We start from the raw sequence: 16001 nt of genomic DNA on the forward strand, positions 1-16001 counted from the left end.
ATCCTCACCTCCTTGTCGCCTTCCTTTGCTAACACTTTTCTTTTCCTGTATCTGCAGTAAGAGGAAATACAACTATAAGCAAAATGCTTAGTAAGCGCTATCTAACTCACAAAATCTCGATATGCATGTGCATACATCTATAACATGATCTAACTGATTACTTACTGAAGACTACTCATGCTCATCTACTAATAAAAGAACAAGACATGCTGAAATGCTAAACATGTAAAGCTACTCATGCACAGAAAATAGCAAAGAACAGTAAACTAATCTAAATAACATGCTAGCATAAAAGAAAACTCAACTTGCTAATTTTAAAACAAAGTGAAACTTAATTCATCTGTTCTAAACTTATTCTTTAATTCACTTGTTTAAAACTTATGCTTTAATACCTTATACTTATGTAAAACTTGCTTTACTTGTTCAAAAGCTTATACTTATAATACTTCAAAATAGTAATCAACTTCTCTTGGGCCCGGCAACTGTACTTGCTTTTACTTTGGTAACAACCTGACCCAAATGGGCCGCCCATTTGGCGGCCCATTTGGCGACCCTCGGGTCATCGACCGTCGACCGTCGACCGTGCCATTACTGCTAGGTTATCTAAACCTAGGGATGACTATGGGAGCCCAACCCAAGGACAACTGAGAGTCCTGCATAGTGCCACTGATAAAAGTAAAATACTTGCTATCTTTTAATACTTCTATATAATGTCTCGACATTTTCTTTAACACTTTGTGTGCCAAAATCCCTAAAGTCTTGACTTTGGGATCTACTTAAGGCCTTGACCTTTTCTTTCTTTTCTTTATATTTCTTATACTTGTTAATACTTCTAAAAGAATACTTCTTTAAAAAGAAACTGAAATGTTTAAGCGAATTCTAACTTTGAAATGCTTAGATAAACTGAAATTCCACGCTTAAACATACTAAGAGTGTATGCTTAACAAACTGAAAGGGAATACTTAAACAAACTAAGATTGGATGCTATAACAACTGAAACTGCTGTACTTGAGAAGTTCTAAAACTATAGTTTAAATAGAAATAAATCTACATGCCATCTTAACAAAATAATCTGCATATTTGGCTAATCAAAATGTTGCATACTATAAGCTTTAACAAAATCTGCATGTTAAACTTAATAAAATCTACGCTTGTAAGCTCGATAAAAATCTGCGTTAGAATATTAACTAAAAATCTACACTTGTAGCTCTAAAGGGGTTGTTCATGCTTAGTTATTCAACACAAAACTAAACCTATGTGAAACCAATCTTGTTTATCAATCATAGCCTTATATTCAAACAAGGTGTAATGGCATGTTTCCATCATGGCATTTAGAACTTGTATTCATGGCTACTCCTACTTGTGATACATGCAAAATAATTCATTACTAGCAAACCTTTAAACATTAACAAGGAAAACATTAAACTAAGCACATGTGAAACATTAACTGAACCAATGTACGAGCTGTCCTCTACCACTAAGAAGGTGTAACATCAATTTTTTTCTTATCTGTTACATGAGATGGAAGATCATATTACTAAATTTACATTGTTACTCTAAACTATACATGATCAAAGTGCCCCTAATTAAATTAGGAAATTGTCCTAACCCTTAGATCAGTGACCAAACATTTGTGGTAAAAATTTGGAACATCAACTGTGTAAGTAGACATAATAGTAGCATAAAATCTAAGTACGCAGAAAGTTTGATTTGCTACCCAAAATCTGAAAGGTTTCTTTCGGTTTAGTGGCACGGCAGGAAAAATAAACGAAAGAGACCTAAGTGCTACATGTTGCTATCCATTGTAGTGTCCACAAAGAACCCACGAACTAGTCATGCTCTTCTTTGTGCTCACTGTCTGCCCACAGAAACACATGGACAGCAATTACCTAACCATCAATTCACGGTAAAAAAAAAAGTGGCAGCAATCATCTAAAACAAAGAAAACTACTTATCTAAGGGTTTCATCTTCATTCATGTAAATAAAATCTACACCGCAGCAATCATCCAATCAAGGAAAACTCACGGCAGATTCAAAACAAGGAAAGGTACAATCCGAAAACCACTCCTACCGCAGGTGAGAAGCTACTTACTTTGGGTTTCTTGGACTTACAGCCGAAGAAACGATCCTAGGGTTTCGGGGAAGCTCGCGATCTTGGCGTTCCCTTCGTGTCCGCGCGTCCTCCTTGACAAGGCGCTCACGAGCTTCTTCTTCACTGTCGCTCGAGAGGAGAAGGCACACGGGAGGAGGAGATAGTGGTGAAGCCCTAGCCCTCTTCTTCGTTTCTGCCCGAGAGAAGCCGACGCCGTCACCGCGTGCGAGAGGAGAACAGGGATCGAGCGAAATTCCCTTCCTCTCTTCACTTAACCTCCTTTTTATAACCTAGGGTTATTTTTATTACCAACCATTGCTTAAGAATATTTCGCACCTTCTCTTTTAATGAAATATTTGCGGAACAGTTGGTTGGCCACGTTTTGACCAAGTCAAGGGTCACAGGTTCAAATCCTCCGTCGCACCCTTTTTATTTCAATTTATTTCCCAACTACTGCTTAAATGGAATTTTTCTCCTTCTTTAATAAGAAACGATCGCTGGATCAGTTGGCTAACTGGATTTGGTTAAGGCTCGGTTCAGGTCCGAGGTCCACGATTTGAATCTCGACTTGAATATTTTTTTGTCGAAACTTCCTTCGTTTAGTAAAAATACCAAACGACATCTAAAAATTACATAAAAATACTCTAAAAATTTCTAAAAATCTCTAGAATATTTCTATAGCATTTCTAAATATTTTTAAGAACTTTTAAAACTTCTAATGGGGAAAATTGGGTCATTACAATCCCCCATACCTTATAAAAAGTTCGTCCTCGAACTTAGAATAATTCTGGATATTTCTATCTCATACTATCCTCACGCTCCCAAGTAACTTCCTCGTGCTTCTGGTTCTAATGACCTTCACTAATGGTATCTTTTTGTTCCTTAGTTTCTTAACTTCTCTGTCCATTATCAACTACCTCGCATTGTACCCATTAGTGGTCCTTGGAAGACTTGTTATCTTCTCTATCCTTTCTAAACATACTTATGTATATGAATATAAAAGAGACAAAACTTCTATCTTACTAAAGCGCATTTAAGCAATTACTCCATACTGCAAATAATAAAGAAAGCATAAAAGGAAAACTTAAATACTTTCTTACTTGAAGACGGCAAGGTTGGTACTGATGTGTGATGCTGGAGAATAGGAACTGCTCTGATACCAACTGTATCGACCACCCTTCTTAACTATACTATTACACTCTAAGGATGACCGTTACTTGACTACTAACTCTACTTAACCGGTGTGATCGAAACCACGAAGAGTCTCTACCAAAAAATTTCGGCAGAATCTCCCCTGTACCGGTGACCATAATCATTAATACATAACATAATATACACAGCCACAGGCGGCTGGAACATTTATCAAACAACCATGCAGTTTATAAGACACAACAACTAAAAAAAATAAACTATTCTAGCAATAACAAATGAATAAAACTCCAACAGTGGAAAATAACCAAACTAACAATGCGGAATGAAAATACAATCTAAAAAGACATAAACCATAAGGTACAACTCAACTATTTCTATCCACTAAACATGAAACTCAAAACTTCCCAGGTCTCTCCATAGTCCTGGCATCACACATCCATCCGCACCTCCTTGTCGTCTTCCTTTGCTAACACTTTTCTTTTCCTATATCTGCAGTAAGAGGAAATGCAACTATAAGCAAAATGCTTAGTAAGCGCAATCTAACTCACAAAATCTCGATATGCATGTACATACATCTATAACATGATCTAACTGATTACTTACTGAAGACTACTCATGCTCATCTACTAATAAAAGAACAAGACATGCTGAAATGCTAAACATGTAAAGCTACTAATGCTCAGAAAATAGCAAAGAACAGTAAGCTAATCTAAATAACATGCTAGCATAAAAGAAAACTCAACTTGCTGATTTTAAAACAAAGTGAAACTTAATTCATCTGTTCTAAACTTATTCTTTAATTCACTTGTTTAAAACTTATTCTTTAATACCTTATACTTATGTAAAACTTGCTTTACTTGTTCAAAAGCTTATACTTATAATACTTCAAAATAGTAATCAACTTCTCTTGGGCCCGGCAACTGTACTTGCTTTTACTTTCGTAACGACTTGACCCATTTGGCGGCCCATTTGGCGGCCCATTTGGCGATTCTCGGGTCGTCGACCATCGGCCGTGCCGTTACTGCTAGGTTATCTAAACCTAGGGACGACTATGGGAGCCCAACCCAAGGACAACTGAGAGTCCAGCACAGTGCCATTGATAAAAGTAAAATACTTGCTATCTTTTAATACTTCTATATAATGCCTCGGCATTTTCTTTAGCACTTTGTGTGCCAAAATCCCTAAAGTCTTGACTTTGGGATCTACTTAAGACCTTGGCCTTTTCTTTCTTTTCTTTATCTTTCTTATACCTGTTAATACTTCTAAAAGAATACTTCTTTAAAAAGAAACTGAAATGTTTAAGCGAATTCTAACTTTGAAATGCTTAGATAAACTGAAATTCCACGCTTAAACATACTAAGAGTGTATGCTTAACAAACTGAACGGGAATAATTAAACAAACTAAGATTGGATGCTATAACAACTGAAACTATTGTACTTGAGAAGTTCTAAAACTGTAGTTTAAACAGAAATAAATCTACATGTCATCTTAACAAAATAATCAGCATATTAGGCTAATCAAAATGCTGCATACTATAAGCTTTAACAAAATCTGCATGTTAAACTTAATAAAATCTACGCTTGTAAGCTCGATAAAAATCTGCGTTAGAATATTAACTAAAAATCTACACTTGTAGCTCTAAAGGGGTTGTTCATGCTTAGTTATTCAACACAAAACTAAACCTATGTGAAACTAATCTTGTTTATCAATCATAGCCTTATATTCAAACAAGGTGCAATGGCATGTTTCCATCATGGCATTTAGAACTTGTATACATATACATGTTAGCATAGTTCGGTCATGGCTACTCCTACTTGTGATACATGCAAAATAATTTATTACTAGCAAACCTTTAAACATTAACAAGGAAAACATTAAACTAAGCACATGTGAAACATTAACTGAACCAATGTACGAGCTGTCCTCTACCACTAAGAAGGTGTAACATCAATTTTTTTCTTATCTGTTACATGAGATGGAAGATCATATTACTAAATTTACATTGTTACTCTAAACTATACATGATCAAAGTGCCCCTAATTAAATTAGGAAATTGTCCTAACCCTTAGATCAGTGACCAAACATTTGTGGTAAAAATTTGGAACAGCAACTGTGTAAGTAGACATAATAGTAGCATAAAATCTAAGTACGCAGAAAGTTTGATTTGCTACCCAAAATCTGAAAGGTTTCTTTCGGTTTAGTGGCACGGTAGGAAAAATAAACGAAAGAGACCTAAGTGCTACATGTTGCTATACATTGCAGTGTCCACAAAGAACCCACGAACTAGTCATGCTCTTCTTTGTGCTCACTGTCTGCCCACAGAAACACATGGACAGCAATTACCTAACCATCAATTCACGGTAAAAAAAAAAGTGGCAGCAATCATCTAAAACAAAGAAAACTACTTATCTAAGGGTTTCATCTTCATTCATGTAAATAAAATCTACACCGCAGCAATCATCCAATCAAGGAAAACTCATGGCAGATTCAAAACAAGGAAAGGTACAATCCGAAAACCACTCCTACCGCAGGTGAGTAGCTACTTACTTTGGGTTTCTTGGACTTACAGCCGAAGAAACGATCCTAGGGTTTCGGGGAAGCTCGCGATCTCGGCGTTCCCTTCGTGTCCGCGCGTCCTCCTTGACAAGGCGCTCACGAGCTTCTTCTTCATTGTCGCTCGAGAGGAGAAGGCGCACGGGAGGAGGAGATAGAGGTGAAGCCCTAGCCCTCTTCTTTGTTTCTGCCCGAGAGAAGCCGACGCCGTCGCCGCGTGCGAGAGGAGAACAGGGATCGAGCGAAATTCCCTTCCTCTCTTCACTTAACCTCCTTTTTATAACCTAGGGTTATTTTTATTACCAACCATTGCTTAAGAATATTTCGCACCTTATTTTTTCACGAAGTATTTGTGGAACAGTTGGTTGACTGCGTTTTGACCAAGTCAAGGATCGTAGGTTCAAATCCTCCGTCGCGCCCTTTTTATTTCAATTTATTTCCCAACTACTGCTTAAATGGAATTTTTCTCCTTTTTTAATAACAAACGATCGCTGGATCAGTTGGCTAACTGGATTTGGTTAAGGCTCGGTTCAGGTCCGAGGTCCACGATTCGAATCTCGACTTGAATATTTTTTTGTCGAAACTTCCTTCGTTTAGTAAAAATACCAAACGACATCTAAAAATTACATAAAAATACTCTAAAAATTTCTAAAAATCTCTAGAATATTTCTATAGCATTTCTAAATATTTTTAAGAACTTTTAAAACTCCTAATGAGGAAAATTGGATCGTTACAAAGCAAGCCTAATTGCTAGTCGGTTGGATCATCGTGCTCTCCAAATTCATCTCCTGATCGGCCGATCAGACGCTCCCTTTCTTCAAAGTACTCCGCTGAACTACCAAGTTTTAGTGGAATAAAGATTGCGACAAGACTTTTGTTGAACTCAAAGAATGCCTAGAATCACTTCAATCCCTCGCCAACCTTGAACCTAGAGAATCATTATGGCTCTACTTGTGAACAATACAAGAAGCCATGCGGTTGGTGCTAATTAAAGAAGACAACAATGTATAAAAATTAATGTATTTTTTAAGTCATTTATTAAAACATACTAAGTGTTGGTACACTGCTCTCGAAAAATAAGCCTAGGAGCTAATCCTTATGGCTCACCAATTGAGGCCTTATTTTCTTGCTTATCTGATCGTTGTCCTCAGCAACAACATCTTGGGGAGAGTGCTGGTCAACCCTAAAGCTTCAGGAAGGTTGATCAAGTGGACTACGGAGCTAAGTGAATATGACATATAATACTAGCCCCGCATAGCTGTCAAAGCTCAAGGTTTAGTCGATTTTCTAACACAAGTACATGATCCAGAGTTGGAGAGCACTTGGAAAATTTACGTAGATGGGTCCTCAACTCGACATGGAAGTGGGGTGGATATCTTATTATTATCCCCCGAGAAGACGTGATGCAATTGTCCATTGTTGTGCCAAAGGATGTCCACATATCTCCACAATGGCACGAGATTGTCCACTTTGGGCTTAAGCCCTCATAACTTTGCTCTTGGGCTTTCCCCAAAAGGCCTCATGCCAATAGAGATATCATGCATCCTTTTAACCCCATGATCTTTACCAAATCTTTCCAATGTGGGACTTTGATTGAAACCCAACAATCCTCCCCTCAAACGAAGGACCACAATTACTCTCATGGTCCGGACCTCCCCGCGAGCATCCGGTCATCCTGACCTGCTCCGGGCCTCCCCGCAAGTATCTGTGCCTGGTCTCCTTGACCTACTCCGGGCCTCCTGCGAGCATCCGACCACCCTGACCTACTCGCCTCACTGCAAGTACCCGGTCACCCTAAGCTGCTCCAGGCCTCCCCGTAGTATCCGATCACCCTGACCTGCTTCGGGCCTCCCAGTGAGCATCCGGTTACCCTGACGTACTTGCCACCTGCAAGTATTCGGTCACCTTGACTTGCTCCGGGCCTCCCCGTAAGCATCCGCACTCGGTCTCCTTGACCTACTCCGGGCCTATCTACGAGCATCCGGCCACCCTGACCTACTCGCCTCACCGCAAGTACCCGGTCACCCTGACCTGCTCCAGGCCTCCCCGCGAGTATCCGATCACTCATGACTAGCTCCGGGCCTACCCTCAACTTCGTTCAAGGCCACCCCACATGACATATGGTCTAGACCATGTCTATGATACCATTTGTTGTGCCAAAGGATGTCCACATATCTCCACAATGCCATGATATTGTCCACTTAGGCCTAGGCCCTCATGACTTTGCTCTTGGGCTCTCCCCAAAAGACCTCATGCCAATGGAGATATCATGCATCCTTTTAACCCCATGATCTTTACCAAATCTTTCCAATGTGGGGCTTTGATTGAACCCCAACATCCATCGACTAAACTTCAGGGTATCCAATAATGAAGTTGAATATAAAGCTCTACTAGCCGGACTCCAAGCAGCCAAGCATGTAGGATCAATCTGAGTGGTTATCCACTCGGATTCGCAGTTGGCAGCCCAGCAACTGGCGAAAAATTTTGAAGTCAATAGCGAGCAACACAAAATGTATATAGAGGCCTTCGAGAAGTTGAAAGCTGGTTTTTTGGAGGTTACCCTATAGAAAATAGCCCAATCTGACAATCACAAGGTAGACGAGTTGGCAAAAATGACCAATTCTCTATCCACTTGGGTCTTGGATAAATTCATCGCACAAACCTTACTGATAGCCCAGATAAATCTACAGGCCAATTGGAAGAACAGATTGATTGAAGGGTTCCATTGATTTCTTATCTACAATATGGAATTTTACCGATCAGCACTGAACAAGCTCGGGATGTCAGAAGGAGGGTTGGCCAGTTCACCTTGATATTATATCACCTTTATAAACGGGCTTTCTCTTGGCCTCTACTAAAATGCATTCGACCAGATGAAGTTAATTATGTACTTTAAGAAATTTAACAGGGTTGCTGTGGCAACCACTCATGAGGTCGTACACTGGCACATAAAATACTCTTGGCTAGGTATTTCTAACCCACCCTGTGGGCTGATACTGCTCGACTAGTAGCCACTTATATTTCTTGTCAAAAGCATCAGAACATTCCCCACTAGCCGACCAGATTCATGAGGACATTGCTAAGTCTTTCGCCCCTTTGATCAATCAGGAATGAATATAGTCGGTCTTTTCCTGACTATTCTACCTAGAAGAAATTTATACTTATGGCAGTAGAGTTAAAAAATCACCTTTGTCCTTTTTTTTAATAATGTGTATTAAAAAAAGAAATTGTTTGGCAATATTTCTCATTTCTTTATATGGTCATTGAATGTTCTAGTTATATATCCTTCCACGTTTATATGTCTCGGCGGTTGGAGATTAAAAGTTTAATTTTTGAACAACTTTAAAAGTCTGTCATATGTAACATCATATTTTCATTATAAGGCCCTTCATAACGTTGTCATTTTTCTTTGAAAAGTTATATGTTTTTTTCCTGTTTCAGGATATTTTAAAGACACTAAAAGTAATTAGAACTGATTATAGAAACCAAATAAAATTCTAGTAAAGGTTGTTGATACTAGAAAATAGTCATCCGTTAGGGAGCCTAAATATTTAAGATTAATATGACTTGGAGATGATAATTTATCAAACCATGGAAACTTTCACCATTGGTCTTTCATGATTTCTCTTATTGTTGATCAGTTTATTTATATGGCATCCTTAATCATCAATGTAAATCTTCGAGGCTCCACATGCATATCTAGTTTTAATTGACAAATTCGCCCACAGACAATTATACAATGGTTAGATCTTCTAAGGAATAATCAATGGATCTAAAGTTTAAGTCTCAATTATGTATACTATAGGGGATTTTTCTTTACCTCTATGGATACTTTTTAATTTGTTTTGATGATTAATAATTTTTTTTTATAGAATTAAATTGATTATCTATAAAATTAATCTGTTCACAGAGTTAAATATCTCATAAAAAATTATAGACAAAATTCATTGAAGCTGCAGATCTTGTCTTTTTAAGTGACAGCTACTTTATCACTTGCAGCTGCTCGATTGGTGTCATGATCTTATTCGCTAGAGATTTACACTTCTGCTGAACAATTCCTCACTTTTCATGTGGCAGGTTTTAGATTTCCATTGTATTTGCATTTGTCACATGGCTGTTGATTTCCATGTCTCAGTTGTGATGTTTTGGCTCCTGGCATCAATATAATTGTTTTTCTCAGTTTTTTCTTTACTTTAAAACAAGAAGACAAAATGATATGTAGTCATTTAGTCTCTAATTTTAGTAACATCACAATGTACGAGTGTCTGAAAGCTCAAATGGATATCGAAAATCAAAACTCTGTTTGATCTTGCATGGCATCTCTTAGGAAAAAAAATAAAAAATCCAATTAGTCTCGATAATTAGTCTTGGGATAATCGATTCGGTCCCATAAAATTTTTCCATCGACCATCAGGATAAATCGAAAAACGTACAACGAACATTCCAAGAGTCCAGTATATATCCTTTAGTTGCGCGTCTCATTTGAAGGAAAAATTTCAATAAATATATTATAGTTGAGGATCGAACTATAGATACTTGAATAATAATCTGAATGTCTTACAATGATATTATAAATCCTACTTCCTTTTATAGTTGTTGTTGATGAAAGTATGTTTAATCAAAATGGAGTGGACACTTTAGTGTCATTTTATTCCCTTAGGTTGAAAGAAAAAATTTAAGATAGATGAGAATCTTAAGCTAAGAGTTAACAAATAGAATAAACATAAATAAATATTTATATCCTAAAGCAATTAAGTGGAGTTCCAAAACGTAATAAAATGACAAAGATGATATGTATCATTTGGTTGTGTACCTTATTTGAAAGAAAAATTTTAATACATATATTATAGTTGGGGATCGAACTACGGGTACCTAAATGATAATCTGAATATCCTACAGCGACACTATATACCCGGGGAGTGTATGACATCTCTTAGAGCATAAGTGAAACAGGGACAAATGAATTAAATCTCTGCCTGGTCCTTATATTTAAGCACAGCACTTAATGTCTGCAGCATTGCCTGCTTCCTTTTATAATTGTTGTTCTTGCTGTAGGTTAAAATATGTTTAGTCAAAATGAAGTGGACACTTCAGTGTTCATTTTATTCCCTTTAGATTGAAAGAAAAAATTTAAGATAGATGAGAATGTTAGGCTAAGAGTTAACAAAAAGAATAAACATAAAAAAAATATTTATATTCTAAAGCAATTAAGTCGAATGAGTTCCAACATGCAAGAAAATGACGAAGATGATATGAATAAGTTTAAAGACAACTAATAGAATTTCCATTTGATTGAGTTAAATCTAACAAGTAGATGTAAAAGAGTAGGAGACCAAAGAAAATAATAATTATTTTAAATATTGTAAGTGATATTGAGATAAATATAGCTTAATGATGGCAATGACAACTGGAGCAACCATGTGTATAGCTTAATGATGGAAATCGACATGGGAGTTGTTATTTTGTACCAAATATAATCAAAGCCTCAATAACTATGCTTCAACACTTAAGACAAGACAAATGAAGGAATTGTGTTGAGCACTTTAGCATAAATAAAGAAATGTCATTTATCTCATTGGAAAATATACGGGGAACTTTTATATTTCAGTGTTAATGTTATTTTCTTATTTTATTTTTCAGTAGTTTTAATAAATAGTTTGAATCAAGGAAATTAAATTGTCAAATTGTTTTGACAATGTAGGATCTTTGGGCCGAGAAAGTAAAATTGGTATGATTGAGGCGTTTTAGAACACTAAAGATTCGATTTTAAGAACCCTATTTGAACGATTTATTAGATTAAATTAGATTTGATAATGCAATAGTCATCCAAGGTAGGAATAATTATAAGCGCTTGATAAAAAAAAAGAAAAAGAAAAAAAAGAGAGAGAGACCACAGTGTCGCCTAAGGAGAGAAATATGTGTACCCTACGGAGGGAAATTAAATAAGTGTATAATTATTGATACACATTTGACAGTGATAAACAATTCTTCATAAACTACCATTAATATATTAAAATTACAATCAAAGATTCTATTAAAAATATATGAAAAAAATTATAGATCTATATAAGAGGAAAGATATCTTCATTAAAATGAGATTTTTTGGGGGTAAAGTCTAAAAATAAAACTATGAGAACCTAAATTCAAAGTGAATAATATCATACTATTATGAAGATGCACTACAAAAAATCCTACAAATAACGACGGGATTCCCAACTGAATCTAATTCAATCGACATTTGCCGACTGAATTCTATTCAATTGGGAATTTCCGACTGAATAACAATTTCCGTCGGTATTTACTGACGGATTTAAAATATCAGTTGGCAAATTGGCCCTTTGGGTCAACGGGTTTACAAGTTTCGGGTTAACGGGTTTCGGATATTACCGATGGAATATTATTTCCGTCGGTAACTGCCTTTGGTTAACGGGTATACGTTAACGGGTTTTAGAGTTAACGGGTGTGGGCGAAAAGTTTTCCAACGGAATAAATCTTCCGTCGGTAACTGTTAGTTAGAGCCCTAGAGCCAATCATTTGATGATTGTTGTATGGACTCGTTGTATCATATTCTTGTATATAAATAAAGGCATTTGTTTTGGTTATTATACTTACTTGTATTGGTGCCAAATAACTAAGTATAATAGCGTTCTTGAGTAGAGAGTTCTTACCTATATCAATCGGTTAGTTGAACCGATAGTGAGATGATATAGGGAACACTACTCTTAATCATTCCTAGCCGAGTATTAACATTCAGGGACAATGTTAATGCGACGAGACTAGCATGTAGGTCAACTAGATGACTTGATCTCACAAGTCATGGATATAGAGATATCAAGTTGACACATGGGTATACATTGGAGAATGTATACTGAATGACCCGCCATGAGAAAGTATCATGGATCGTTATATGAGTGTCATATACTTTCTCATGTGACTATTAGTATGACTACTAGTCTTTGGACCTGAAGTCACCATGGTTCCCTATATAAAGAGTTATATACTTTGGCTTCGTCAAACGTCACCCGTAATTGGGTGGACTATAAAGGCGATGACTGGGTATGTAACAAATTATGTGGAGGGATGTAAGTGATGTAGATGAGATCTATCCCTCCTATATGACGGAAGAGAAATCTATATTCTTGATAGAGTGAGACCACTAAGTGCATGGCCATGCCCAAATGAGTCAATATAAGATATTGAGCTCATTTGATATAGTGAGTCAACTTGGAGTTCAAGATTTAGATTGATTAGAGGATGATACGGTCTATGCCTCATATTGATCAATCTAGATGTGTAGGATAGAAGGACAATGTCATATATTGTGAGGAGTCACAATTAGTAGTCACAAGGTGATGTTGGATCTCAACATTCTTGTAACTTGGGTAGTAATGATGTGTTGTTAGATACCGCTCATTACTTATGCTTCTAAATGAGTTTAGAAGCATTGCCAACGTTACAAGAACCTATAGGGTCACACACAAAGGACAATTAGATGGAGATTAGGCTTATTTGATGAACCTAAAGGATTAGGTTCATGTGATGAACCAAATTGGATTAAGACTAATCCAAATTGAGCTAATTGAGTTGGACTTAATTTGGTTCATGTGTTAAATGAGTCTAATTTGGACTTAGACTCATTGAATTAATTTAATTCAATGAATAGAGATTCATTAAATTAAATTTGACTTGAACCAATGGTTAGATTTGATCAACCATGGGAGAGAAGTGGTCAAGTTTGACTTGACTTGAGAGGAAGATGAAGAGTCAAGTTTGACTTGACCATTTGCCACCTCATTGGTGAGTTGGCAAAGAGTGGGCCAATGATGATGCTCCACATCATCATGGTTGCTTAAGTGGGATGTCACCTCATGGGAGTTACCAAGAGTTGTGACTCTTGGCATCCCATGGAGGTTACAATCTCTCTTAAAGTGGTCGGCCACTTTAGATGAGGGAGTTAGTGCATTTTGTATGCTAGGTGAGTAACTCCATCTTCTTCCTCCTCTCATCCACTTCTCCCTCTCCTCCACCTTTGGCCGAAACTTCATAGAGTGCTAGCACACTCTAAAGTTTCTCCTCCATCGATTTGTTCGTGTGGATATGCATAGAGGAGTATCTACCTTGATACTCTCGAGATCCGGCGAACCTTGGACGAGCGGGATTACGCGAAGGGCTTCGCATCAAGGGTAACCTCTTTATCTTGTAGATCTAAAGTAGATCTAGGTTTAGAAAACATGTATATGAAATTTTATTTCTTCGCACGGATCCGTGGCATGGGGGTTTCGGGATTTCCGCAACGCAAAAAGCGATTTTTGCGGTCCGAAAAACCCAACAGTGGTATCAGAGCCACGTGCGAAGCGTATACATGTTTTAATTTGTATTTTTATGAAAATTACAGATCTATAACTTTCTGTGAATTTATGAATTTTATAGTTTTTATGGGTATTTTTCTCGTAGAAGCGAAGCACAAGTGTTTAGACACTTGTAGACTTCTACAACCGAGAAGATCTTTCCGAAACGGCAAGGTTTCGCCCCAAATCGTTTTGGTACAGCGGGGTAAAGCGCTGTAGGATCACTAAGGAACACTTGCGATGGTTATATCGCGGGTAGGGGTGCTGCCCCTGACCCCGCAAGGGGCTTCGTTCTGCGATTGCGCCCGAAAATTACTAAACGGGACCGCCGGGAATTTTTACTCATAAAAATTGTAAAAATTGTAAGAAAAAATTACAGAAATTTATAAAAATTACATAATTTAGAATTATGTATTATTTTATGATGGTCATGGCCCAAAAGACCCAATTAGATTGGAAATTCTGTGTTGTAATTCATATTATGGCCTGCGTGCCATTTTCTGTGATGTGCGTGTTGTACTTGATTCGCGACCTGCGCGTCGTGCCTTCCTCTATTATATTCCTGTTGTAAAATAGTTTTAGACTCGAATGTATCTCGAGTTTCACCTTTGTAATGTACAAAATGGAGCGGTGGAAGGTCCACTCGAGACGGTGTTACGAGGAGGGCCTAGCAACACAAGGTGGTCAAGGAAGGAGCTTGAGAAGCTGTTGACCTTAGGTTGACCATCCGATCTTCTCATTGGCTTGAGAAGATCGTAGTAGAGACATGACTAATCACAAAACATTTAATTAACTGCTTGTGTGTGTATATGTGATGCATGCTAGAATAAGTAATTAATTAGTGCTTTAACGATTCGATTCGATCAATCGCGTATATGATACACCTCGATGATTAGATTAGATCTAAATCGTGTATATGATGCGCCCTAACGATTAGATTAGATCTAAATCAAGTATATGATACACCTCGTCGATGAGATTAGATCTCAATCGCGACAACTCGTAATGCCTACCATGTCGTGATACCTATCACTACCTCGATCACATATTGTTGTTGAATCTGCCAAAGTAGAGCAACACATATTATCTTGGTAGAGTACGGAGGGACAATTTTGATCCCGCCTATCAACACATGGGTGAGTACAACTCAATTAGATTGAGTAGCTAGTTAACTCAATTGGATCAAGTTTAACTATAGACATTTTTCAATTGTTGGTAGATAGGACAAAATCACATTTATATTAACTCTTGGGCGTATTAGCCAAAGCTAACTCGAGTTTTAATATAAATGTGGATCTTGATCCTATAAACAAGAGTTGAATAGAGATATAATTGGTAAATTAGTTACCTACCGATCATACTAAGTCTTGGGCAATTTAGCCAAAGCTAACTCAAGGCGTAGTATGATGTGGATCTTGACCCACATGAATTATAGAATTCAGTGGGAGCATCATTTAATTAAAAGGTCTAATTAAGTGATTACTAGAATATAATGTTTATTTATTTTCTATATATTTCTGTTGTAGATAACCATGACGTCAAACACGAACACCTTCTCTCTGCGTTCTGTCCTTGACAAGGACAAGCTCAACGGAGCAAATTTCCTGGATTGGTACAGGAATATGAGAATAGTTCTCACCCAAGAACGTAAACTGTATGTTCTAGAGCAGCTCATTCCGAAGACTCCTCCTGCCAATGCCACGCGAGCAGACAAAGATGCTTACAAGAAGCATCAAGATGACGCATAAGATGTATCATGTCTAATGCTCGCGACCATGAACTCTGAGCTTCAGAAGCAACATGAGTTAATGGGTGCTTATGATATGGTTGAACATCTTCATCAACTATATCAAG

Source organism: Zingiber officinale, chromosome 1A (genome assembly GCF_018446385.1).
Source record: "Zingiber officinale cultivar Zhangliang chromosome 1A, Zo_v1.1, whole genome shotgun sequence".
NCBI lineage: Eukaryota > Viridiplantae > Streptophyta > Magnoliopsida > Zingiberales > Zingiberaceae > Zingiber > Zingiber officinale.